Here is a 26,978-nt window from a genome sequence, read left to right as displayed (position 1 = left end):
CTCCCTCTCTGGTGTCTGGCCAGGGCCTGGGCACAGCCGGTGTGGCTACTGTGGAACTGGAGCTTCGCTCTGCCCTGACCTTGGGCGCATTGCTGATGGGGTCAGCAGGCCACGAGGTGTGAGAGTTGACCTGGGTCTCTTCCAGCTCCTCTGGCGTGGATGGAGGGGCGCGTCCCCATTCCCGCCATTCCCGCCTTCCCCGCGAGGTCTTGGCTCCAGCCCTCACTGCCTTTTCACAGGAATTCAGTTCCTGCTCCCGCCCCAGGCAGCCGCGGCCTCCTGCTCCTGTGTGTCCCTCTGCTCCTCTCCTTTTTGGTGTGGGGGCCTGGCCAGGTCGCTGTGAGAGTCAAATACTGTGTAACTTGTCTCCTTGCTGTGGCAGCGCAGGGCCACTCAGGGGTGCCCAGCATTTGCTGAGTCATCCTGTTGGCTTCATCTTTCAGGGGGGCTGTGATGTTCAAGTTGTTTTTTCTATAAGAAAAAAATGCTTAATTTTGGTGACTTCCATTGTGTGTTCCTGATATCATCTGCACCCTCTGCGTTTACGTCTGCGTGGCTCTAGGAGAAGGCATGCTGTGCCTGTGTCCACAGGAACCCGCACGTGGAAGCTCCCTGCAGCGCTGGCTCCCTGGCCTTATGAGTTCACACTCAAAAAAAAAAGTTTTCTTATTTGACAACGTTTTGCTCGTTTACCAAATATACCCACAGTGTACCCTGCACCACACAGTGGGCGTTCCTGCTGCCTTGCAGTCAAGGTGTGGCCAGGGAGCTGGTTGCAGCCACAGACTGTTAGCCCCAGGTTGACTGAGCCAGGTGGTTTGTGGGTGTAGAGTCTGAAGAGTGCCACCTAGTGGTTGGGGCAGGTAGGCTCCTGGGTAGTTACTTCTGGGCCTCTTGTTGGTTCTACACATTGTCCTCATTTGGACAATAAATTGTGGTCATCTCCTCAATGAACCCTGGAGACTTAGATACACCTGCATTGTTCTGAAATCCCAGGTGGACACAGGGAGGTTGTAGTGGTGGTTTTGTAACTAACACATTAAAAACAAACAAACAACAAAAAACTCACAAAAGCAAAAGGTTTTCATCTCAGTGGTCCGGAGTCAGGCTCTGTTTTCTCCTCTGGGAGGTGTGACGCGTGAGGGGGCTGTCGATGTGAGTGCCTGTGATTGCTAGTGGGTTGCTTCCCCACAGTTCTGGAAGCCAGAACTCCTCCAGAATCGAGGAATTGGTGGGGTGGTGCTCCCTCTGCAGGCTCCAGGGAAGGATCTTTCCCATGAGCCTTCTTTTCTATGTCAAATCTACCTCCATCTCAATAAAGGACACTTGTGATTGTGCCATCCAGATGATCTGGGATAATCTATTTAAAGATCTTTAACTTAATCATAGCTGCAAAGTTAATTTTGACATAGCAGGTCACAGTCACAGTTCCAGGGATCAGAACATGAATGACTTGGCGTGGGGGCATTTCCAGCCTGTCTCGGCATCTGGAAGAAAGCTTGCTGAATTGCCACGTTTCCTACTCTCAAGAGCTGATATATACAGTCCTTGAACAAAGAGATTGCTGAGTGCTTTCATACAGAACCTGTTCGGCTCTGGTGTGTCCTACAGGGCTCCTTGCTGAGCACCTTTTTGTGCCTCAATCCTGCAGAGTCCCATAAGTGTGCAGCGTCAGCCTGATCCTGCAGGTGGGAAGACGCAGGTTGGAGCAGCTCAGTGACTTGCCCCATGTGCCTGCACGTGGTTGGGTTGGCCAAGTTGGCTCTGAGTTGGGGCTGTTGCCACTAAGCAGGGGTTTTGTTTGCTCAAGGAGAAGGAGGACAGATGGTACAGGGCAGGTGGGTGGTGGAGGAGGGGGCAGGGAGAAGGGTCAGGGAGAAGGGGCTAGGGCCTCACACTCACATCCGTCTTAGGCACATTTGGTTGAAAGGGGCAGGCACCTTCTCATGGCACGTGTAGCTGCTGGCATTTAGGGCTCACCAGCGCCCTGGACGGGATGGGCTGTGCTGCGGCAGGTGATCCATCAGAAGAGTAATCCCGCTGTTTCTCATCTCCGTGGAGGATCACTGGGTTTTGGCAATTTTACAGTTTAACCCTGCTCCTTCCCCTGAGGATGTGAGGACACTGAGGGGCTCTGCTCTGGTTGTCCCTGGCTCATGGAGACTCCGTGGGAGTAAGGATTGGGCGATTTCAGATGCCTCCTGAGGGCAGGTGCACGACTCTGGTCAGCAACTGCAGAGGCACATTGGCTGTCCCAGGTGCATCAGGTGGGTGAGGACCCCAGCTCCGCTGTGGTTTAATTCAAAACAGGAAATGGGGGGGTGGCCAGGCTGCAGGTCTGGTGCTGTCAGAGGTGTGCATTGAGTGTGGGCCTGAGTGCTGGCCTGATTCTGGATGGAAGCTGAGGGTCCTCCGTCTATTGAGGGAAAGGCTCAGGACTTGGAGGGGCAACACAGCCTGGAGTCCAGGCGCCTTCCTTCTCCTGGAGGTGCAGCCTGTTCTCCACGCTCCTGAGCAGGGTGAGCTTAGCTTGGAAAGCTGCTGTGCAGGGTCAGCCTGCAGCCCTTGCCCCATGGCCTCTTCCCTTCCTCCCTAGCAAGGCTCTTGAAGGTCAGCGCCCAGTCTATGACCCCAGTGGTGTGGCAGGAAGGGTTTGGGTTACCCAGTCCCTCCTCTGCAGCTGGGCTCCTTAGAGCTGTGTCTTCGAGAGCTGGGCAGGCGTGCGGCTCCTCTGAGGACGGCGTGGGTTATAAATTGCGTAACCCTGGGCAGGGTTCACTCCGTTGCTGTGTTTTACACTTCTCTGCAGCACGTCGGTGACTTAATTAACCTACTTGTAGATGTAGCAGCTGAAAGACACGTTTCCCAATGCATCTCCATCTCTGTTTCCGTCATCATATACTTAAATTGCAAATTCTCATGAACTGTAACCCAGTGTCTTATGGCTCTTGATTCTACATTTCCCTGTAGATCTTGTATCTTCCAATATGTCAAAGTTAGAGTGTGTGGCTGTTAGGAGGAGGGATGGCTGTATTAAGCCACACAGAAAGCCTCTATTGAGCAGTGTGAAGAACATGGCTGGAACTCCTAACAGCAGACGAGCTTGAGTTTGGGTTCAAAGCCTATTTATTGCTTGCCAGTGCTGCTGTGCCCAGGTGTTGGGGACTGTGTGTGGCTTGGAGGGGTGGGCTTTTCATTCTGCATGTAGGGACCCATTCCCAAGCAGTGTGAAGCCATTTCCTGTGTCTTCTATTTGCTTTATTTTATCACATCCTGGCTCCCCTCCCCATTCACTCACTCCTTTCTCTCTGTCTCTTAAAACTCTCTACCCATAACTTTACAAAGATTATCTTACAATGTAAGATTTTTTAAAAATTTAAGAAATTATTTGAGGACAGAAAAATCACTGGATCATGATCAAAACCAGTATTGTCTGATTTGTATCTGATTGTTTTCCCCTAAGAGAGCTCAGAAGGCATTTGCAAATCCCCCCCTCCCCAAATTGGTTCTTTGGAGCTCAAAAACTTGTATCATAAGCACATTTTTTATGGCTAAAAATTGGGGCTTACAGAGGGAAAATGACAAGCCTGTAATTGGCATACTTGGTATGAAAGTTTGCTTGCATACAAGAGGTTCATGTTTGCAATTTCATTTTAGGAAAACATCCGAAGCATCCGGAGAAACCACAGGAGGGCAAGGGCTGTGGGAGTGCTTTCCAGAACCACCTGGCTTCAGATTTGCCCATGAAAGTGGAACCACATGCAGCTTTACCCTGGTTCTCGGGACCCACAGACATTTTCACCCAACTGGAGATGAGTCCATGGCGCAAGGGTTTGGCGGCCATCTCCTCTGAACACGTCCACCATCGTATTCTATTCACTAGTTTTTGGTCTTTGTTTCTAGTTTCCAGTTATGTGTGTGCCCCAATGGTTCTTTGCTGCTCATGTGTGCCAGGTGTCCTTGGGGCTTAGCTATAGCCCGAATGGCTCACAGACACAAGGACAGTGGTGTGTGTCTGTCTAGCTCCTAGAGTACGCGTCCTGCCCTGGGTTTTGTCTGTTCTCACGCTCTCCTTCTGTCGCCCCCTCACCCCTACTGTGGTTTATCACCATTAAATTTCCCACATTGGATCTGTTCTCTCTCTTGGTTGAGGACAGATGCCAAGATTTGCTTTGACGGAAGGAAAGTCTTCTTCTGGCTTTAAATCTTACCTGGAATATTCGTACAGTGAAACAGATTTAACATTCAAAGCTTATTTTCTGCTCAATGATGTGTCTATGAGCGCTGTTTCGTCATCTGCTCCGTCTGTCCCCTCTGTCTTTCTGAACCCATCGGATCTCAGTGTGCACTGGTCTGCACACCGGCCTCTGCTCGCGTGGACTCAGGACTCTTCCTGGCCAGCACAGGTGGGTCTCGCGATCGCTATGTGACTTTTTCTTTTCAGTCCCCTCAGGTTGTTTCCGCCCTTTTCACCTCAACCAAATCACTGTCCTGAGCATCCACGTTTGTTATCTGTGTGTGTTTATGAGGTTGCTTCTGCAGGATGGGTTCAGAGTCATGGGAGTGGGGCTCCCTTCCGTGTTCTAGCTGCAAGCAGGTAGCCCACCATGAGGATTGAGGAGGCCCACAGGGGTCCGGTGAGGCTTGGGGTGGGCTGTTCCTAAAGGAGTTTCTTCCCGTCCTCGCTGTGGTGCCAGCACAGCCTGTTTTTCATTCAGGATGAGGCTGGGTCAAACTCCTTGTCTCAGGAACAACACCAGGACGTAGCTGGCCTGGGATTGGAACCCAGGCTTCTCAGATTGTGTTCAGAGCTCTTCCTCCTGTGAGACACGTCTCTACTGATGGCCTCGGCATTGCGTGATCCAGTCATAAGGCCACTGTGCCTGACTGGCAAGTGTGATGCTCCTCTCAGGCTCCCTGGAAATCCACACTTCTGGGGAGAGGTGAAGACCGGGTTCTCTTCCAGGAGCAGAAATGCACTTAGCATCCTCCTTCCCATGCACAGATGCGTGGTGGCTGAGCTCCTGAATCACCAGCTGCCCAGGTGCCATGGTCACCCTTGCTGCTCAGCCAGGGCTGTCTTTGTGCACAGAACTTTCTGGGGAAATGCTCTTCTCTAGAACTCTGTGTGGGTCTGGATCCTGGTGACTTGGAATCAAAGCCACAGGAGCCCTGGGTTCTGAGAAGACAGTGGCCTGAGATGAGGGAGGACAGGCACACAGTAGGACAGCTGCTTGTCCGTCAGGAAGGTGCTGGTAGGGAAAGAGGCCATGCTGGGTGTGGAGAATGGGGGGCTGGCAGGGGCTGAGGCCCTGGTTTAGGAGGGCTCGAGGGTTGGGAGGCAGCCTACTCTTGTTTCCCCCCCCATCTTTACCTGTTTCTGGGGTTCCTGCAGCAGAAATGAAGTCTTCAAAGCACTTAGAGTTAAGGCAAAATTGGGGATGACGTGACTGACAGGCTGTTCTGACATAGGCCATTCAGGGAAGCTCTAGGGTCTGAGGACCCTGAGCAGGCAGTGCCCGCCCTCACTCTGTGGCCAGAGGTCCAACCAGCTCCCCGGAGACCCTACAGCAGGTGATCCTGGCTGTCGCAGCCCCCAGGCCAGGCCAGTTCGCCTGTGCAGCCCTCCTTTGCACTAGGGGAATTCTCAATGAGAGGTCTGGGGGCGTGGCTGTCCCCACCAACTTGGAGCCCCCATGTGGCCCTAGGCTCAGGCCAGGAGGTCTTAGCCCATTGGTCACTAGTGCCCAGTCTACCAAAGGCTGCCCTTTGGAATACCCTATTTGCCACAATCAATTCTGGCCCAAGTGTCAGGGGCACAAGGCGGACACAAGGTCACAAGGAAGAATCTGTTCCTCAGGAGAAAAGCCAGGGCCAGATGACCTGGACTCGGACGTCGGGACCTCTTTCCGCCTGTATTCAGCCAAAACTGTCACCAGACGCTGGAGGACACTGGTGCCTTTTATTTTGCCCTCCTTGTACAAGTTTTGAGCGAATGCCCACTTGGTGCCCACTCCGTGCTGCGCTGGGTATGCACAGGTCAATAAGGCAGGGTTGAGGCCCTCCAAGGCCCACACCACAGTCGGTGCAGCCTCCCCAAGGAGTGGGGCTGGGGGGAACAGGAACTTGGGGACATGGCGCAGCGGTGGTACACTGGCTGGAGGGAGCAGGTGACCCGTGTTGAATTCTGGTTAAGCAGGAGGACAGGGTTAAGGTCACACAGCTCTCCGACTGGGACACCTTGGCAGGATGCTCTTTAAGAATCTCTCTGGTTCTCAGGATCTACGACACTAGCAGACTGCTCTCGATCAGCGGTTGGCAAAGCGGTCGGCGCTGGGGCTCAATGAACACGAGGTTGGCCATGGGCAGCAGCGGGCACGGGACCCGGAGGGGAAAGCCCCCGGCCTTCTGGCTGGGCTGAGGGCAGCCTTCCCAGAGCCTGGAGGAGGAGGAGACCCCTGTGATGTAGCCCCCACATCTACAGTGGAGAGGGAGCCGTAGCTTAACGTGCAGAGTTAACTTTCTCTACTTCCCCTTTTCCCCCAGATTCATTGTAATCAAGTGCACACACATTTGCTGCTTCTCCTTAAAAAGCCATTATATTTCAATTTTTTTGCTTTCGTACTGTCATTTCAAAGAACCAAACAATTTTTAATCATCAGCGTTAGGAGCTTAGGATAATATTGGTTGAATTTTTCACATTCAGAAGCAAGTTTCAACCTTTAATATCCACCAAACTTCAATTAATTTATTTCCTCTTTAAGGACCTAAAGGCGATCTGAATCATTTTTACTGTCATGTAACATCCCCAAACAATATTTTATGAGTCTGAGTTTAGTTAGTGGTTAATAGATTCAGGCTTAGTTAAGGCTTGCACACGGGCAGCTTCTTGTTCTAGAAATGTCTGTTTATTATCAGTTTAATGCGGATGGAACTACTTATTCACTCTTCAGAAACCCTTTATGACTCCTAATTAAAGTCTTTGTCTGAACACAAAATAATTAATACATGAAATGAAGCCACGGGAAAGAAGCAAGTGTGACACAGTGGCTCGGTTGTGTGAGGCGCAGTATTTAACCATTAGTCGCGCAGTGCTTGCACTTTTGGAAAGAAAGCAAGACGCAAACGTCATGTTTATTTAACACTTTGACGAGTTCCCCTGGAGGCAGGAAATGAGTCCTATGGAGTGCCACAACAGTAAATCATACATTCTGAAAATTCTTGGGTCTTAAAACAGTGGTGTCATTTTAAAACTAAATACTTTGGTGGTGCTCCGGCATCTAAAACTGACCTCTTAGAACAACATCAACTGTTTACCCTGAAAGACAAGGAGAGGGAATGCAAACAAGATGGAAAACACCGTGCTCCTGGGTGCCGTTGATCCTGGTGTGGTTGGGGTTGAAATCTGATGCTGCTTAGGGGCATGGGGGGATTGGTCAGCGATGCCAGAGAGGGGCCCTAGCTCATGCCCCATGGAAATCCTGGTCTCTCCTGCTCGCGAGGGCTCTTCCAAGTGCGTTGAGAAGTAGCTGCTCCATCCAGAGGTGCAAAGGTGCCCCTGTAGGGTGAGGCCTTCTTCCAGTCCCTGAGGGGGTGGAGGGTTCATCCACAGCTGGCTCTTGCACAGGAATGGTGACTAAGGGAGCCTGGCCACCGGGGACTGGCGCTGGGATGGGGAGCTCCTTCCTCTGGGTCACTGCTTCCAACAGGATTTTGATAGAGACATTAAGTTCTCAGGAGGAGACCTGAGTGTGAGTGCAGGACTGCCCGTGGCTCCGCTCCCTGTTTAGCTGCACTTTGTAGGAACAAGGTGGTGACCTTGAGCCAGGTGGACAGGGAAGGTGCGTGGCGACTCCTTGAGTGACGCCTGACTTGGTCCAGGCTTTGGGCTAAGGACCCTGGGGCTGGAGATCAGGAAGGGGGGGGAGAGGAGGAGGAGGAGGAGGAGGAGGAGGAGGAGGAAGGGGCGCAGCTAGTCATGTGTTCTCTTTGTCTCTTATGAAAGGCTCTCTGTTTCAGCTCACTGCCGCTGGACATCCTGGTGCCCTGGCCTTCCCCCGTCCTGCCTGCGGTGTGCTCTGGCACGGAGAGCAGCCAGTCCCCTGGGTTTCACAGTGCTCCCTCTTGCTGAGACAGAGCTAAAGACAAAATCACCATTGCTCCCCCCTCCCCCACTCCCACATTGTATGTTCACTCCACAAAGATTGGAGCACACAGAAAAGTAGAAATTGTAAAGTAAATAATGACCGTGATCCTGACTCGGTGAGCCCACTGTGTGCGCCTTTACCTGGCCACCCGTCCCCTGCCTGTTTTCCACGCTGCACAGCACACGCTGCTCTCTGTTTTGATGGGAACCTGGAGCATTTCACTGGGGGGTCGCGCCACCGTAGCCAGCTCTTACTGTGGGAAGTTCAGTGCGTTTCCAGTTCTGGGCCTCCCAGGATCCCAAGCCCCTTTGACTCATGAGGGGGCATCTTCTCTCTCTGGCTTCTCTTTGGGGAGCCCATCCTCTGCCACTGGCCTCTCTCCCCTCTCCCTTTCCTTGTGACTCTTGCCTGCTGTGACCCCGTTGCTACTCTGCTCAATCTGTCGTCACATGTTCTGGGTGGCACGGGATCTCTCGGTCCCCACCCACACCTCCAGTTCACTGGCATTTCCCCCCACCTAAGAGTGTCGGACTGGGTGAGTGCAGGTGCAGGATGGAGGGACACCAGCTTGCCTGTAAGCAGCACCCAGTCTCCAGAGGCAGAGGGAAGGCGGGCCCACACCTGTGGTGCACAGCTGGAGGGAGCGGTCATTCGTCCAGTGCTGCTGGCACAGAGAGGCAGGTGTTGCTGGGCATTCGAGATTGAGCAAAAGGAGGTCATTCAGCTCAGCTCTGAGGAATGGATAAGGGTGCAGGTAGCAAGGGAGCAGGAGGAAGGCTGTGGACTGGGAAGTCCTCCCCAGGGCGAGCCCAAACACTGGGAGATGCAGGTGCTTTGGAGGCGTCTCCTGAGAGTTTGTGGAGGGTCTTAATCACCAGGTGAGGAGTGAGATTGCTGCAGTTGATGGCAGTTCTAACCTGCTGGAGTCCAATGAGGACCTAAGCAAAAGGCACAGAGGACATGGATATTCGGACTTGCGAGGGTATGTTTTGTCTCACGGTTTTCAAGTCTCCTGCATGTGGGGACCCACACAGCTGCCGGCCACTCAATGCAAATGTGGCGGAGATGCCCTCATCAGCTGAGTCAAGCTGCGTCAGGTGCCTTCCTCTGAGAGACTTCTCAGGTGCTGGCTCCCGGATGCACTGTTCTCTCCTCCGGTCTTGGCTCTGCAAGGACGGACAGCAATGCAAAGGCCTGGGGTTCTGAGCCAGAAGTCCAGGAAGCCCAAAGGGGATGCTTTGGGCACTTGTCAAGCCTCCGAGGAGCAGGCCACTGCAGTCTAATTACTAATCTTTGGGAAACTTGACCCTTCAATTAACTGAGTAATAATTGCATTGTGGGCCACCAGGACCCCAGGTTGCTCACCAGCACTCAGGTCGACGTTCCTTGGCTTTACTCTGCCATCTGATATTTATCACTCATGATGTGACTTCCTGGTTAATTATACAGAATCACACAGCATCCACTTTTGATTAATGTGGAAAGTTCATACTGACTTTGTTAAAAAAGCATCTATCATGTGCGATAGATTATAATAAGTGCCCCCCCATGCTTTGTCCCATGTACATATGTTTTCAATATTTAGGAGATTTTCCTGTGCAGAGGAACTTCCGCATACATGAAGCTGAGAAAATTTAATAAATCAAGTTCACCACCTGTGCGAGGTGTTTTCATTGTGATACGATCTTGTGGGGAGGCCGGGTTGTGACTCAGGCAAGATGATGAACGTGTTGCAGGCCAAGGGAGCCGCTGTGAATCGTGTCCCAGGCATCTCTTATTGCACAGGGGACAGCAAGGGGTACTGCAGGAGCGCCTCTCCTCGTCGCAAGGCGTGGGCTGTAATTAGCTGTGTGACCTTGGGCAGCTTGCTCTGCCTCTCCTCATCTCATAAATTAATCTGCATTCATTGATTAATACCTCCCCAGCCTCCCATGCAGAGCAAGTTGGAGGATCAAAGACTTGGGCGCTTGTGAGAGGGCTTTGTGCAGGGAAAAAGCCCCTTGGGTTGCCGTGTGTGCTCGGTGGGACCCCCAGGTCCTCTGCTGAGGCATTACCACTTGTCCTCTGTGGGCAGATCTGTCTCCAGGTGAGAAGCCAGCTTGGGGTGAACTTCCCAGAATGTAAATGGGCTGGAGAGCAACTCCCTCCTGGGAGCAGGAAGCCAGGTTCTTGTGTGGGATGGCGGAATCTGGCCCCAGGGTTAATATGTTGAGGTCCTCAGCCCCTCTCCCTCAGGATGTGGCTGTGTGTGGAAGTGGGGCCACTAGAGAGGTGATCAGGGTAAAATCAGGTGCATCCTAGTCCAGTCTGGTTTTTAAGAAAGGGGATGAACATGTGTGGACACACAGATCAGCGGCCTCCAAGCCAGGAGAGACCTCAGACATCCAGCTGGGCCCACACCGGGACGCCCACCTCCTGCCAGAATGGAGGCACGGTTACCATGGTCTAGGTCCGTCTCTGGTGTTTGCTGTGGAAGCCCTAGCTGACTAACAGTGCACGTTAGCAGGAAATGTCCAAGAGCTGGCTCTGGACCACGGACATGTGTAACTTGCTGGCCTCTGCTGGCCCAGGTGGAGCACTTGGTCAGCAAGGAGCCAGGAGGAGGCAGGTCCATCTGGGAGGAGTGTACAAGATTGTTCACAGGTTGTCCTGAGCACCTAGTGCATGGAGGGTGGGAGAAGGGCCGCCTTCCAGGATTCCGCTCCCCAAGAAGGCCACTCCTCCCCCGCACATTCCTGGAGGAACCGAGGGCCCCCGCATGAGGACCTGCCAGGACAGGGCACTGTGCAGAGTAGGCTGCGGCCTGCGTGGGGGCTGGAGCTGGAGGGTGAAGCCAAGCACACTCCAGAGGACAGATGTACCACTCACCCTGGGTTGGCCTTGGGAGCACTTGTGTGCAGAACCCTCTTGAGCATCGAGGGCCAGACATGCTTGTCCCTGTGTGTCCACAGAGCCACTGGGGCCACATATCCCACAGAGGGACTCATTTTGAACTCTTGAGGTGACAGAAAGCGGATGTCCTAGCGCTGCCCTGCAGCAGCAGCTGAGGCTGAGCCAGCAGCGGTGGTCAGTGGCACTGTCCAGGCAAGCGGTCCTCCTGCGCCCCCCACCCCCCACGCCCCCAGCATGGTTTCCTTGCGTTGCTTGATGCTAGCTGTAAGTGGTTCTTGTTTCCCATCTTTGAAAAGGGCCTTGGTACATTCCTGTGCTGGGGGAGGCCGAGTGAGCGTTGAACAACATAATTTCCAAGGTTCTTGGGACAGAAGGAACACCTGAGAGCATCGTGACCAATTGCCTGTTCCACAGGGAGCTGGGGAGGGCCCTGGGTGACCTCCCCTCAGTCCTCTGAGCACAGTCTCCTAAGGCCCTGTGGAGAGCCCTCACGTCCCCAGGAGAAGCAGGCAATGTGAATCTGGGGCCCATTTATAGGAAGGATGTGGGTCGGAGGGTCAGGACCCTGTGGTTTGTGGCTTTGCTGTCCAGGCAGGCGTGGGGTAGTGGCTTCAGGGATGGAGGGACAACCGTGTGTAAGATAGGAGGACTCAGTATATGGCAAGCAGGGAGTCAGAGACCCAAGAGTTGGGAGATTTGAGTGGAGGAGAGCAAGCAGTCAGGGATGTCCTCTGACAGGACACCAAGTGTGTGGTGGCCAAGTCCCCCGACCTTCCCGGAGGTGCGCTTCCCCACTCTGGCCTGGTGCACCCAAGGGACCATCTCAGAAAGAGGAGTCCTTATTCTTTTGGATGTCAACTCTTCATGGTCAAGAGGCAGTGTGGCATTGGAGTCGCCACGGGAAGGGAGCCCCTGGGCATCCACTGGCATCTCAGCCCAGCCTGGCTGCCATCCGGCCTTCCTTCCCAGGTTTGGGCCCAGTCCTCTTTCAATGATGCTCAAACCCCTTCCTTGGGGGCAGCTCAGGCTCAAGGCCTGTGGCCAAAGGCCACTGACTAATTTCCTGAGCCACCTTGGCTACGAAGTATTGTTATTTAAAACATTTTTTGACAAATTATCTGTCAACAGTAGATGAAGTTAACATTTCTTTTGATCAATAAAATAAATATTGAGGTTATGAGCTAAATACTGTTATGTTTCTAAGGACCCTTGCAGACTTGGTGTTCATTCTACTTCAGTGCATCTGCTTTAACAAATTTCAGCAGAACTGTTATAATTTTCATTCATAATGTATGATGGCTTTGTAGGAATTTCCTCCATGTGTGAAACCTATTTAATGTTAACATTCTCAAATTGGGGTTGGTCTTAAATAATGCACCAAGAGATGCGAAGTGGTGCAAATTATTTCTTTGTGTTGTGCCTGTTAGGCCAGCAATATTTTAGTATTTGTAAATAGTTGTGCATAACTTGGATCCAGAACACTTCTATCAAAGGGAAAGGACTCTTTGTCCGACCTTATGTAAATTAAAAACCCTCAGCCAATTTGTGGTCAAAAAATAAATAGTAGAAAGAGCTTGCAGACAACATTTATTTTGTATGTACATTAATGGGCACTTCCATTTTTCCTGGAGGCCAGAATCCACTTTGAAATTCATGTTTGATAAATTCCCTGGCTTTCTGAGTAATTTAACTGTCTATAGGGCTCTTGATCCTCTGAGTGCATCATTGAACCTTAGGGACTTGTGCACCATTTCTGCATATCCAAGTTCAAATATATGCTCAAGATTGGTTTAAATTTTAAGTTGTTGATCTTATTTCTGATAGATTTGTTAGCTTATCCTCCATTTCATTTCTAAAACCTGCTCCTAATCCTCAAATACTCTCTTCTTAAACACATCTTTGCTAAATTCATCGATTGTGTTAGTAAAATGTATGTTGAACAGTCGTTCTGCAAGTCTGCTGGAACATGGATATTGTCAGCACCATTTCCATCTAGAAGTTTGATAACAGGGCTGTCAGTTGTCACCTGCCTTCTAATTTGTTCTTACTCTTAGTAACCCAAGAGTTTTCAAGTCCTTTGTTGCATTTAAGTTTTTTTTTTTACTAGTTATACTAAATTTTTACTAATTTTTATTCTATCAGTTATACAATATACAATGCAAATTGAGTTAATTTAAAACAATTTTTATCATGCTGGTTCTTAGAATTTTTGCATTTTGTTGATATGACAATTGTTATGTTTCCAAATAAAATTTTAAACCATTATTACTAATTAAAACACTTAACTGACTTTTTATTCCCAGCCCAATTTTAAAGGGAATTTCTAGCATTAAGAATAAGTAAAAAGGAGGAGGAGGAGGAGGAGGAGTAAACTTGTTCTACAAACACAGAATACAAGTATTCTTAAATGACCCCCTTGCCGACATATCAAGATGCCTGAAAAACTTTTTTGGATTTGTATTTTTGAAATCATGACCTTCCCAATCACCTTGAACTGTGATTTGCATCTCATGGAAGAGGAGACTGGCTGGTGGTCAGTGGCCAATGTGCCCAAGATGGAGAAGTTTCTAGAACCCAGATGCTCCACCGGCTCCTTGTGACGGTGAATGCTGTTTGTCTCCCCAGCCCGCACCACTCCCACCCCTCTGAAAGCCGCTCTGTGGAGCAGGCGCATCTGAAGGTAGACCTGGAACACCGCCCTGCTCCTTCCCTTTCCAGCCGGCCCTGACCCGTGGGCCTCCCTCTGCTGGGCAGGCACACGGGCAGCAGGGGCTTGGGCTCTGCTTCTTCACAGCTCATTTCTTCTCAGGAGTAGGCTAGAATTTTCAGGCCTTTCTTCCTTTTTTTTTTTTTTTTTTTTTTTTGTCTCCATAAGGAAATTAGTCTAAAGGAAAAAAAAAAAAATCCTTGTGTGTGGCCTGCTCAGCAAGACTTAGGGACTTCCTCTCCTTAGTTTTCAGGCCCAACCGGACCCACAGTGCCAGAATTCAAATTCACAGTCTCTGGGGCAACATTTTAATAGAGTTTTGCTGGTGTTAAAGCTTAACTCTGGTGTTATATTCATACTCCACCATGGAGGTTTAACCACCCAATTTTATTAGCAGCAAAATAAAAGTATCAGGAAAATGAAATCCCGGTGTTTGTGCCCTGGGAGGGAGCAGCCTGCCCCCTTTTCCCAGTGGTAATTTATATCTTCTTGGATCATGGTGCACGTAAACTTGGAGAGCAGTAAAAAAAAGAAGCCATTTGAGAACATTTCTGACTTAAATGAATTATGTGTAGGAAAAGAATACCCAGCCCACATTATCTTTGCCTTTTAAGGAAATGCAGCTTTGACGGCAGGAGTATTCGATCCATTTATGCACCTGGACAAAGATTACAGGCTAAATTAATAGATCTGCAATATGGAAATGAGAATAATCCGCCTCCCTTGTTCTAAAATTTCTTTTCAGATGCTTTCTCTTATAAGGTTTTGGGCCTTTGGAGGGGCCCTGGACCCCACAGTCTGCCTGCTCCCTTTGCCACAGGGCTGCTTTGAAGACTGAGTGTCCACCAAGACTGAAGAATAAGATGCCCACCTCACCTGGACAGCTTGTGTTTTCATGCTGTTGGATTCAAAATGTGAAATGAAATTGCAGCTGGGCTTTGAAGAGGAGTTCTGTGTGCTCAGTTCCTTGGGTGGAGACCAGTCAGGGCACGGCTTCTCCGTTCAGACTGGGACACAGACGTGGGGCTCTTGTCCTGGCTCTGTCACCAACTCTCCTAAGTCACTTCTCGCTTAGTTACAGTTTCCTTTGTTTGTGATGTGGGACAATGAAGCCCGTGCCCTAGCTCTGTAGGAAGGACGGGGTGAGATATTGGCAGAGGACGGAGTGCTCTGCAGAGCCTGCCTCGGGACGGGCCTGTCATGGGAGGTTTTCACCTGCTCCAGGGCTTTCTCCCCTGGGTTAGAAGGAAGATGGGAGGATCAGCATTCAACTTCACCAGGGATGCCAGATAACATGGCACATACCTAGTTAAACTTGACTTTCAGACAAATAATGAGTACCTTTGGCATAAGTGTATCCTCCCTAATGCATGGGGTAGACTTATACTAAAAATCACTTGGTGCTTATTTGGGGTTCAGATTTAACTGGGCATCCTGCTCACCCCCTGCCTTTTTTTGTTTGTTTGTTTGTTTTGGTATCGAGGAATACCAGGGATGCTTTATCCACTGAGCTATATTCCCAGTCCATTTTATTTTGAGACAGGGTCTCACTAAATTGCTGAGGGTCTCACTAAGTTGCTGAGGCTGGCGTCAAACTTGTGATCCTCTTGCCTCAGCTTCCCCAGTTGCCAGAATTGCAGGCAGTAGCGCTGTGCTTGGCAGGATCCTGCACTTTTACGAGTAGATTTGGCAGTCCTGGCTTCTTGCTTTTGTCCCAGCAGGGTGCCCCTCCTTTCCTCTGGTGTTCCAACAGGACTGTTGGCATAGGCTGGGTGGCACTGAGTCAAAAGATGGGTTTAGCTCCAGTCACTGACCCACATTAGTGCTGGGTGCCAGGTGAGTCACTTGCCCATGCTGACCCTCTGCTTTCCCAGCTCTTACAGCTCAGCCCAGGAGGCTGTCGTGAGGGTACAAGGAGCCACTGTGAATCTGGGGAAGCTCTGGAGCACGGGGCATGATGGTACTTCTGTGAGCCTCCTTCTGGGATGCACAGTGAGATTCTCACCAGCCTGCCCTGAATGGATGGTCACCTGCAGCTAGACAATAGCCTCATCACAAATCTTGACAATCAAAAATATCCATGTGTTCTATCTCCCCAAATGGAAGCCTCTGCTGACCCCAGGCTTCAGGGGCATGTCTAGTGAACACTGTTTTCTGGCTTTGGCCTCTATGGGGGCCAGGTCCAGGGCAGTTGCTGAGGTGGGTCCTGCCTGCTGTGGTCCCTCCCTCTGCAGGTCCCCACTGCCTGGCAGCCCTTTTCCTGGCTTCTTCGCAGGGACAGAAGTACCTTTTGCAGTTCCTCTTTCCAAGAAGCTGTGTTTTCTCAGCCTTTCTGGACACTTCCTTTTCATTTCCTGGGAAAGCCTGTCCTCTCCCAGCTGCAGGAACCGTCCCCGCCGACTTGAGGAGCGTCCTCCCACCATCACACAGATCTTTCTGGACCAGCACCTTAGGCTCTCCCTCCCCACTGCGCTGGGCTTCCTTCTGCTCCGTGGAGCTACTTGGGAGGCTTCCCCTGATCCTCCAATGCGTCTGCTGCCTTCTGCTCTCTTTGTGTTCCGTACTGCAGTAGGCTTTCCTTGAGAGCATACGGGTTTTCATTTTTGGTTGAATTTTGCTTCATACCTACAAAGGGTCGAGTGGTACCAATTCCCAACCTCAGTGATGGATGGAAAAAAAGGTAGTACCAATGCTTGCAATAAAAAATCAGTGTTTCACCACAGAGAAGCCAAATTGACCATCGGAAGTAGGCACAGAGTGTTGAGAGTGTTGTGGTTGACTCTCATGATGCAAGGCCTCGTGACACAAGTTCTGCGTGCTACCACACGGGAAGTGGCCATGTCATTGCAGGTTTTTACCTTTCCTTGCTGTTAAGTTATCAGCCTGCTCTTTAGTAACATGAAATAAGGGTACAGCAGTTCTGAGGTGTCTTTCTGGAAGGGACAATTCCTATGCACAAGCATGCTTATGTTTTCTAGAAAGCAGGCTAAGGATTCTAGGGGCGAAGCCAAAAAGACTCAGTAGATTTTGGTCAAAATGCCTCCAGTTGCGGAAACTCAACAGCAAAAGGACAGATGTCACTCAGCACCTGGGAGCGACAGCTAATCAATTCTTTTATCACCTGTGCAGAAGGAGAAAATCCTGATTTAACAGAGTGTTGATAGTGAGTAATTACTAACTGAAGAAACAGTTTTGACAGTGACTCATTTGTTCTTATTTTAATAACATAAAGACACAGCCTGTTTCTCAAAACTGTTACCAGCTTCGCAGTTTCCTTATTGCATCATTCCGGAATTAGTTTTATTAGAATCGGCGATCTAACCTAAATCATTACAGCAGCAACGCCACTTGCCCTGTGAAGGTGCTGTTGTGAAATTCAGAAATCTTGGTTGAGCATACAGATGATGCTTTGGCTGTACTCTTGAATTCCTGTTTTAAAAATAAGGTAGTTGTGAGTTCAATACTTTGCTGGTGGAAAGTGATTTTACGTACATGAGTTGGAATAAAAGATGCTGCACAAGCTCCCTCTTTTCAGTTAGTAGAATTTACAAATTTACTTATCTGTGTCATTTTTTTTTAACTGAGGTTAATTGACAAATGCCTCATATGAAATAACATTGCAAGCAATAATTGACAGCAAAAGCACCCAATATTTCTTGGAAGTCCGTGTGAAGATCTGCTATCTGACCGAGGCTGCTTCTGTAGGTTACTAAGAAGTTGTGTTTTCTCTGCCAGTCTCCCTTTGCGGAGGAGGTTTTGGCAAATATACACATATTGCACTTTTTCTGATCTATTAATCAAGTTTGAGTTTGCATGCATCATCTAGAAGCGGATTAAGCAAATTGTCTACCTCTTGTTTTTTAATTGCTTTGACAACTTTCTCTCTCTTCTTTCAGGTAAAAAACCGCCAAGATGCAAAGCATGCACTGGATAGATAGCCTTGGTCTCCATGCCCCTCACCCCTTTTGGGGAGAGGGGGTACAGAGAGCAGCACCGTTTGCCACAAGATGGAGCTCTGCGGATGACGTTTTGTGAGTTTTGCTGATTAAGAATCTAACTTCCCCTGACAACTGGGGTGCATGAGGCACCCTGTTATTTCCAAGTCTTCCTAGGCACACTCTCTGTCAGGGCTCCTGGCTGCACTGGTTAATGTTCCACACACAAACAAGAATGTCCCACGTGGAACTAATGCTCTGCCCGCCGTGGGACAGCCGCTTTCCATGGCTCCATCAACGTTTTCACCTGGAAGCTCCTGCTGCTGCTGGCAGGTTCCGGCAGAGGCAGGCCACAGGCTAGCTTCTGCTGAAGGCTGATGTGTCCTTGGTTCTGGTTGAAATCTTAGAGAGAGTTTAAGATTCACTAGAAACGCCCGGGACCCCAGTCAGAAGAGGAGAAGTGAAGCTCCCAGCCTGGGTGGGAGCCCTGCTTGGGCTTGGAGAGCTTGGTGGGCGTCCTTGTCCACACCTCATGGCGGCCCACTTGTTCTTCCTCAGCCCCAATGCTGCACTGCACACAGCAGCCCTGCAGGAGCACCCCCCATGCCCCAGGCTGGGGACAGGAGGAGCGGTCAGCTGGTCCAGGCTGGAGTCGCTCAGCGGTGCGGGGCTGGAGACGCTGACCTCACATTGGAGGAGAGCAGCTTCAGGCCACCAGCGACGGAATAAATTCCTTAACAAGACCGGGAGGAAGCCGGCGCTTGGCGCGGTCCCCTGGCTGGGGCCTCGGGAGCGGAGACGCTTCCCTTCTCCTCGTCTTTACGAGGGCAGGAGAGGGGCAGCCTTCCATGGTGCGCTGATGCTGTCCCTCAGGGGTACATTTTTAGCTACAGAATTTATGAGTTGCACATTTATTTGATTTGGCTTTTGGTTAATTTTTTTCTCCTCTTGTCAACCTGACAATACGAGGGCAGACGGAGGCAGTCCCTGCAGAAGAGGCTGTAAACGGTGCTTGTGGAGGCGGCTTGGCAGAGGCCAGGAGGTGCCCTCCGCTGCCTCCCGCTCCTCTCTCCCCTCTCCTCTCCGCGGCCCGTTCAGCAAGGCTCAGGCAACCGGAACCCTCCATTCCAAGTAGATAAGTCCTGGAATAAACATGGATGTGAGTCTCATTAACATTTCCTGTCAAAACCCTAAGCATAGAACCCCCAAATGGCCCCCTGGGCCTCCCTGTAATTTCTGGAAAGCAAATAAAGAAGCCCATCGGTGGGTCTATTTGTGGAAATCACTAGTGGGTGAGGGTGATATGCTTATGTGTCAATGACTCTTTCTGACACCACCTTAGCGCTGGTGGCATGGTGACTCCCCTCATGGAGGGAGAGACCTATGGCCTGAGTTTTATTACCAATGTCAGGCGTCCGGGGAGGCGGCACAAGGAAGATCTTGGTCATTTCCCCCTTTTAACTGATGTGGATGTATGGACATTTTGTCACCCTAATGACTTCTGGCTTTGGTTCTTCTGACCACTTCATGTCACAAGAACATAGTGACCCACTTTTCAGAGTGGCAAATATCCTTTAAGAAAAAACTTATGCTCGAAAAGATCCAACAAACAGATGCTCAGTCTGAATGCTTAGAATGGTACAGTATTGGGCTAGCACCATTCTGCTCTGCAGCGTGTATCTGAGGGCATTGGAGTCAGTGAGGGAAGATTCACACTGAACTCTAAGGAAACCTGTTTGCCATGTTTCATGACATTGTTTATTTGGGAGGTGTTAGGGTTCACTCCTGGAGAGCTTTTCCTGCCGAGTTTTTTTTGGGATTCCTAAGTATGAACCTTAGCATGGCCTAATAAAGAGGGACATGGCCATTGGTACCCAAGAAAAACAAATTGCCGGTGGATAGGGGACAGCTTGTGATGAGACTCATCACTTCTTTGAAGGCGTGTTATCAAGCGACTGGGCAGAACTCTGCCTGCAGGAGCCTGATTATGGGCTATGGTGGGGGCACATTCAGAGAGAGGAGAACCAAATCCAGGGCCCAGTGATGGCCCTGACTTGGGAGGAAAGCAGGTGTGGGGTCCAGTGTAGCACCTGGCAGCCATTTATCAGTCTTAGGAGGGCCCTGCAGTACTGGACTTACTCTGGGGTTTGGTGGTTGTAAACCTCAGCACACAGGGAGTGCTCTGCTGGTGCACACGGGAGCTTAGGACTTGACGTTTTCCGGTCCTCACCTTGGCTTGTAAGCAGAAGGAAATTGGGTCAGCACCAGATGCACTTCACATTCTATCTCCCTCTCAGCACTGAACTATTTTAGCCACCTTCCCCCTGGGAAGGGCCACTTTGTCCAAGTGATGGTGGCCAATGTCTCGACGAAAACGGATCTTGAGTCCTTCTGTGCGGCCGAGTGATGCCTTTGCTGACCTCTGCCCGGGAGGCCAAAGCAGCTCGGCCTTGCTTCCTCCATCACCAACTCCACCCTCCACACCTGTGTCTTCCCAGGTGCCGAGTGCCCTCCCTTCTCCTGATCTCACCCTTCCTCCTCCAGCACCTTTGCTCCTGGCCTCCACCTCCACCCAGTTGATTCCCTCTGTGCATCTGTTGCTCCAGTACTGTCATCCTCTCTCCTCCACAGCACTGAGCAGAATGAAGAATGGATCTGGGTTTTGGACTTCTGGCTGGGAGCTCTGGAGAGGTGGCCACCAAAGGAATCTCGCCTGTCAGATAGTAGGAAGTTGACTGCCAGCCTCCCATTCTGCCTCCCCAGGGATGGGCCAGCCACTCTTGGCCATGCCAGATTTAGTTTCCTGTTCCACAGATGATCTTGAGTTGATTATAAGCCTCTTCTATGTCCTTCAGAATTTGCTGGGGTTTTTGCAACTGACTTCAGGATTTTGAGTACAAGGATAACATTCATGAGCAATGGGCAATAAAAGTCCAAGTCTTTGCTCAGAATTGAGGGAACTGGGCTGTTTGGAGTGGACAGTCTCAGCTGAAACTTCACATGTTTATGTGTAATTTCATGCAGACAAACCCAAGCCAAAGGGAAGTCAGAATTAGGAAAAGCCGGACTTGGCTGCGATGGCTGCGGGGCTGACGAGAAACTGCTAACGTCCGTGTGGAGCCACTCTAGGGTTTATAAGAACATAATGGATGGAGAAGAGAAAACCCATGGTGGCCGTGAAGGCCCTGATGCTGTGTATGTCAAATCGATGTCTTCTGATGGTCATGAATGTATTGTAAAAAGAGAACATGCACTAACCTCAGGAACAATAAAAACCATGGTGAGTGACCCAGGTCAGTTTGCTGAAAATGAAACTAATGAGGTCCGTTTTAGAGAGATCCCTTCACAAGTGCTATCAAAAGTATGCATGTATTTTACCTACAAGGTTCGCTACACTAACAGCTCCACTGGGATTCCTGAGTTCCCAATTGCACCTGAAATTGCACTGGAACTGTTGACGGCTTTGAACTTCCTAGATTGTTAAATAAAATTAATTATAATAAACTGTTAATTTTTTCAGTATTTGATACTTGTAATTCAATTAGTAATTTTTTTCACATATAGCATGTTGCCTGTATGCAATTGAACTACACATTTAATTGCAAAGCAGATTTTCTTCTGTTCTTTTGAATAGCAATCAAAGTTGAAATTTGTTTACTACATCAACAAATTAAAGACATTTTCACAAACTGAGAAATAAACAATTATGCCAACTTGTAGGTGGTTTTACTTATCCTATGGATGTGACTTTTCAAATTAGAACAATGATAATTCAATAAATGCTAAAATACAGGCATAAACAAACATGTTCTACAGGTAAATAATGGGGCTATATAATTTTTTTTTGTGTTTTTTAAAAAACTTATTCTGATCTAGAGCCACTGATAGCATTACTAGAGTTATACAAATAATTACATCATAAACAGATTTATAACTTAGCCAAAAGTTGATTTTTTATAATTCAAAGAATGAGAATTGAAATTTCTTATGTCTTTTTTTTGATAAACCACAGTATTATTTAAGTGTATCTTGTGTTTTATTTATTGCTACACTTTAAGAACTTTATTTAAAAACAATTTGGAAGATCACTAGGTACAACTTTAAAATAGTAACTGCTTGAACTCTGACCCATGTCAACAAGTGAACTTCACAACTTGGATCCTGTTCCTGGTGCATTTGGGGCAATCCAAAGCACTGCACTTTCAAACTTCCTTTGCAATCAAAATCTCATTCTTCATACTTCCTCATGAAAATACTTTTTTTTGCTTTAAAACACTCATTATAAGTTTTATCTAGATCTTAAAGATAGATTTTTTTGAACAATAACTGTCTTCCTCCATCAAATGTTATAAAGTATGAAAAATGTTGAGCAATGTAGTAAAAAAATCTTATAATACACTTAGATATAGTACATGCATTATCTTCTATTAATTAAAGTATATTCCTATAAATATGGTACCTTAATGATGGGTTTTATGAAGTCAGACTTATGAGGATGTCATTCAAATTTAAGCAAACAAAGAGCATGAGAAACCGACAGAGCATCTTTGAGTATGCTTGGGAGAAGAAATCACTGAAGCTGGGTTTAGTATTGTCTGTTTTAATACAGTAAAGCTGTGATTTTTGAGGTCTATAAACTTAAGTCTTCACCTTATTGTTAAGACTAGCTTAATTTAGACCAATTTTTCTGGAAAACTGCAAAAACATAAAATAATTTTTCCTCTTAGAAAACCTAAACATTATCACTTATAGCTTATTAAAAACAGTTAATATAACACATATTTTTAGTAATTTAAACATTCTGGTACATGGGCTGGGGTTGTGGTTCAGTGACAGAGTACTTGCCTCACATATGTGAGGCACTGGGTTCGATCCTCAGCACCACATAAAAATAAATAAAATAAAGATATTGTGCCCATGTATAACTAATTTAAAAAAAAATTTAAAAAAACCATACTGGTACATACTTTAGAAGATATGTGTAAGTACAAGATCTTCTGGGGCTGGGATGTAGCTCAGTGATAGAGTGCTTTGAGGCACTAGGTTTGATCTCCAGTAAGGTGGGGAATGGGAGGCTGCTTGTAGACAATAATAGCCATTCGAAACCTATATGATGGTTTCTAAAGGTGAGAGCTGGAAATAAAGTTGGACCAGTTTTTGTAGGTTACTTTGTGTTGGATCCAGAAGTAATCTTAAGTTTAGGACATTAAAATAAAACTGGAATGAAGACCAGACAAAACCTGTGTATCTTGCAGCAAATGGTACTTGCATCTTAATAAAGGCTGATAGAATAAAAGGTTAAAAAAATTAGGAAATGCCATTTAAAAATTATTTTATGATTTTATTAGGACTTCCATTTCTAGAAAGTCTGTTATCTATTTTTTACTTGTTTATTTTAATGTAATTAATATTTTTTTCAAAAAAACTTATTTAATTACCTAATGGATTTTTTTTTTCAATGAAAATTTTCTCATAAGAAATAGGAAGAGATTTAAGTGAAGTGGACACAGTTTCTCTCTTGTTTTTATAATGCTTTATAAAAATCTTTTTATAATGCTTTATAAAAATCTTTGGCTCTTGCAGAGTAGGCCCTTTTCCTCAGCTACCAGGCTGACGCAGACTCCAGCTGCCTATAACCCAGCACCCTATACCTGCAGAATGCTCTACCTTCTGCACCCCACACTATCAGCATTCTGTACATTCAGCATCCTATACCTTTGCAGTGAAGAGTATCCCGAGTGATCTGCTTTGTTCATGACTTAATTATGTTATTTTACTGTTCTTGAAAACCTAATACCAGGCAAATTTACATTACTGTGTTCTTAATTAGCCAATAATCCTTAAGGATTTGAATGATACATACCCCAAGTAATTTCCTTCCTCACTAAATATGAGTTTTCTTGCATCAGGTTAGGAAGACAGGACAATGACAGGAGGCATCATGGTGATGACAGCCCTCAACAGGTCTGTCTCCTGAGTCACACTGCGTTAAAAGCCAGAGAGGGTTTCAGTAGCACCATGAAGCACGTCATAGGAAATCAATAGATACACCGTGTTGTTGGCTATGACGAGCTTAGCTCTTCATCAGAAGGCAAAACCCTGACCGTGCAGCTTCTAGCCTTTCAATTAAGTCAGCCTCGCATTTCTATGCTTATAATCCACAGCCTCCGTGTTGGCTGCACACCTTTGGCTGGAAACACGTGCATGTCCCCCACATAGGACCCACAGACAACTGGCTGGCACCTGCTGTTGCCATGGGTGCTGCAGAGCCCAGTTCAGAATGCTTCCATCTCTGTTCACGTGACAATCTCCCCTCTCCGGCTGCCTCCTCCTCACTTGCTGCCCACTCTTACTGCCCGGCTGCTGACCACTGTGCCTATGACTTCCTTCCTCATGGGACCTAATTCATCCAGCTCTCCCTTGGGTTGCATGTGGCCAGGGGCTTTTGGGTGGGTGGGGTTGGTCTACGCCAGGGCTTCTCCAGTTACTTAGTCAACTAGATAGTGGATGCTTGTCCTGGTCAGTTAGATAGTAAGACATCTGTCCAGGGTCACCGTGAGCACACTTAGGTAGTTAGGTGTGTGCTATGTTCAGATTTATATCCAAAGGGGGACCCAAATTTCAATTTAAAATGCTACACAATTAATGAAATGGATTTCATTAATTTAGGTTTGCAGTGCTTGATGGTCTAGGCCAACCATCACTTTTCCGAGCTAGAGATTGGTTTAGGCAAAAACATGCTAAAATTCTGGCCAATAAGAGGCTGAGGGGTCCCTAGGAGAAGTTTGAATGACCGAAAAAGAGATGAGGGAAGCAAGGTCCCTTTCCGGCTGCTTGAATGGGTCCCCAAAGTGAAATAAGACAGGAGAGGGCTCAACAGCAGATGGCAAAGGGCAAGAGGATGGCTGCCGCGTCCTTGCGTGCTGGGAAACTTGCGATTCACGGAGCCTGAGCCGGAGTCCTCGTGAGATCAGTCTCCTGAGTTTAACCAGTCCTGTGGAGTCCTCTGTCCCTTGCCATACAGAGCTTCCTAATATGCTTCTTGACAGTGTCTAGGAATCAGCTTGCAAGTGTCTGCAGTCACTGATGTTGAGGGACACCCGTCGCTTTTCAATTAAAAGAATAAGATGAACCTGGAACCTGTGTGTCACATCAAGCTTACTGGACATGTGTGGCTTTGGTGGCCCGTGGGACTGGTGTGGGGACCTGACTCAGCAGGCCACTGGAATTCTCGATTTGGCCTTTGTGGTTATGGCTCTTCCTAGGTGACCTGGAAGGTCTGTGATGCTCAGTCGTTTGTCACTTTGCTGAGCCTGACGTTGGATCCTGTGTGCCGTGAACACTCAGCTACCAGCCTGGAGGACACAGCTCATGGTGCTCCTGTCTCTGGGGACTCGTCAGCTTTTGACAAGGACTCGCTGGCTCCTTGTGATGAGGCATCCCACCCTCCAGTCGCCTCACATATCCACACAGCGTTCGTTGATGCTGGAAATGGAGAGAAGGTGCAGAAGAGGACGGAGTGCCAGGCAGTGGAGCTCTGGGCCAAGTGGAGAGCGACGTGCTGGGCAGTGGCCGGATCCAGTGGCTGTGGTCCTAGGAGGAGCCATCGAGCCCCTCAGGAGCCACCTGTGGACCCGTGGTGTCTGTGCTTCCCCAGGGCGTCTCGCTGGCTGCTGGGGCTTCTCCCTGGACAGCATCCTGCGTCTGACATCACAGAACATGAGGATGCTTGTGGGCCTCTCTGCCCCTGATGGGGACCGGCAAAGGCGCTGGAAACACCTGCGGCCCAGGCTGGAAGCTGCTCAATGTCGGGAGGTCACGGTGATGGCTTTGCTCACGTAACGCGCATCCTCACAGACGTACCTGGCCTCTACCTGTGACCCCTCCCCAGTGTCGGAATCTGTCTTCTCCTGGGGAAAACCCAGCAGTGTTGGGGTTCAATCTGAAGAAGCTCAGGACTCAGAGGCAGAAGGCGGAGAAAGTGAATCCTTTGGTGACAGTCGGGGAGAACGTGAGGATGCATTCCGAGTGATGACCAGGTCCTGGTCACACGTGCTGGCCACCTGGCACGGCTCTCCTGGGTGGCTCTGCTTGGCTCACAGTCAGCGCTGTGGGCTGAGCATCCTTGGTGACCAGCCTCCCTGTGGAGTCAGACCCCTGCCCAGTGCTCCGAGTGGACAACCGGAGCCTAGGACCAGAGGACCTGCGACAGTCAGGGCGGGGCGACGGCTCCTCTGTGAACTTCAGTTCAGACTGGTACGTCCAGGTATCCTTCTTAGGGACATGATAGAGAAGTCAGGTAGGGAGGATCTGGTGAAGGCACCGTGGGACAAGAAGAAGCATGGAAGATTCCGGAGAACTGTGTGGAGCTGCTGAGCCTCAGGAGGCTGGTTTCAAAACTCCTCCTTAAAGCTTGCTGGTTCCAACATGGTTTGTCCCCCTGAAGCTCGCTTGGACTCAGGGCCCTGCAGTGCTCTTGAGAGGCCTGGCCTCTAAGAGGTGATGTGGTCACTAAGGGCTGTCGGTGCCTTTCTCAAGGAGGCTGGGCTCATTCTAGACCGAGTGCTTGCTCTTGAGGTGCTGGACCACTCACCTCAAGAATGGAGGGAATTTTGCCTCCTCCTTACATGCCCTTCTGCTTCCCACATTATTATGTAGCAGCATGAAGACCTCCTCACCAGATGTGGCTGCCTAATGTTAGATTTCCAGACTCTAGAATAATGAGTCAAAATAAACCTCTTTATAAATTACCTGGTCTCAGGTATTTTGTTAGAGCAACAGAATATGAAGATGGGAATTAATTACCTATGGTCTTTTTTTTAATATTTGTTTTTTAGGTGTAGATGGACACAACACAAGGCCTTTATTTATTTATTTATTTATGTGGTGCTGAAGATTGAACCCAGGTCCTGCCCCTGCTAGGCGAGTGCTCCACTGCTCCACAATCCCACCCCTGTCTATGGTCTTTAAAGTTTCTGATCTGTAAATTGTCAATTGTTTATTAGCAGAGATATATAATGCTTTGGTGTCATGCTTAAATTATAAAAATTAACTAGGTATTGGTTATTTGATTTTGAATAGGAAAATCAGCAATTGTTCCCTTGGAGATAAATCCATTCATTGAAGAGACCAATTGGGTCCCCAAAGCAGGCTCCCACTATTTCTGCAGGTTCTTGGTATGTTTTGCATCTTGTCAGGCCAAAGCCTAAGACAGTGTGTCAGGATGTGCTCTTTACCCGCTCCTCACCTCTGAGGGCTGCACATGGGAAGTGGTCAACTGCAGGGTCTCTCACCAGC

General features: G+C 48.8%; 1 pseudogene; it reads left to right on the top strand.

Annotated features, from left to right (window-relative positions):
* The first annotated feature begins 20,826 nt into the window (after positions 1-20,826).
* On the top strand, positions 20,827-21,165 carry LOC143381405 (elongin-C pseudogene; annotated as a pseudogene).
* The last annotated feature ends 5,813 nt before the right edge of the window (positions 21,166-26,978 follow it).

The sequence above is a fragment of the Callospermophilus lateralis genome, chromosome 15 (genome assembly GCF_048772815.1).
Source record: "Callospermophilus lateralis isolate mCalLat2 chromosome 15, mCalLat2.hap1, whole genome shotgun sequence".
Lineage (NCBI taxonomy): Eukaryota > Metazoa > Chordata > Mammalia > Rodentia > Sciuridae > Callospermophilus > Callospermophilus lateralis.
This window is presented reverse-complemented; position numbering and strand designations above follow the sequence as displayed.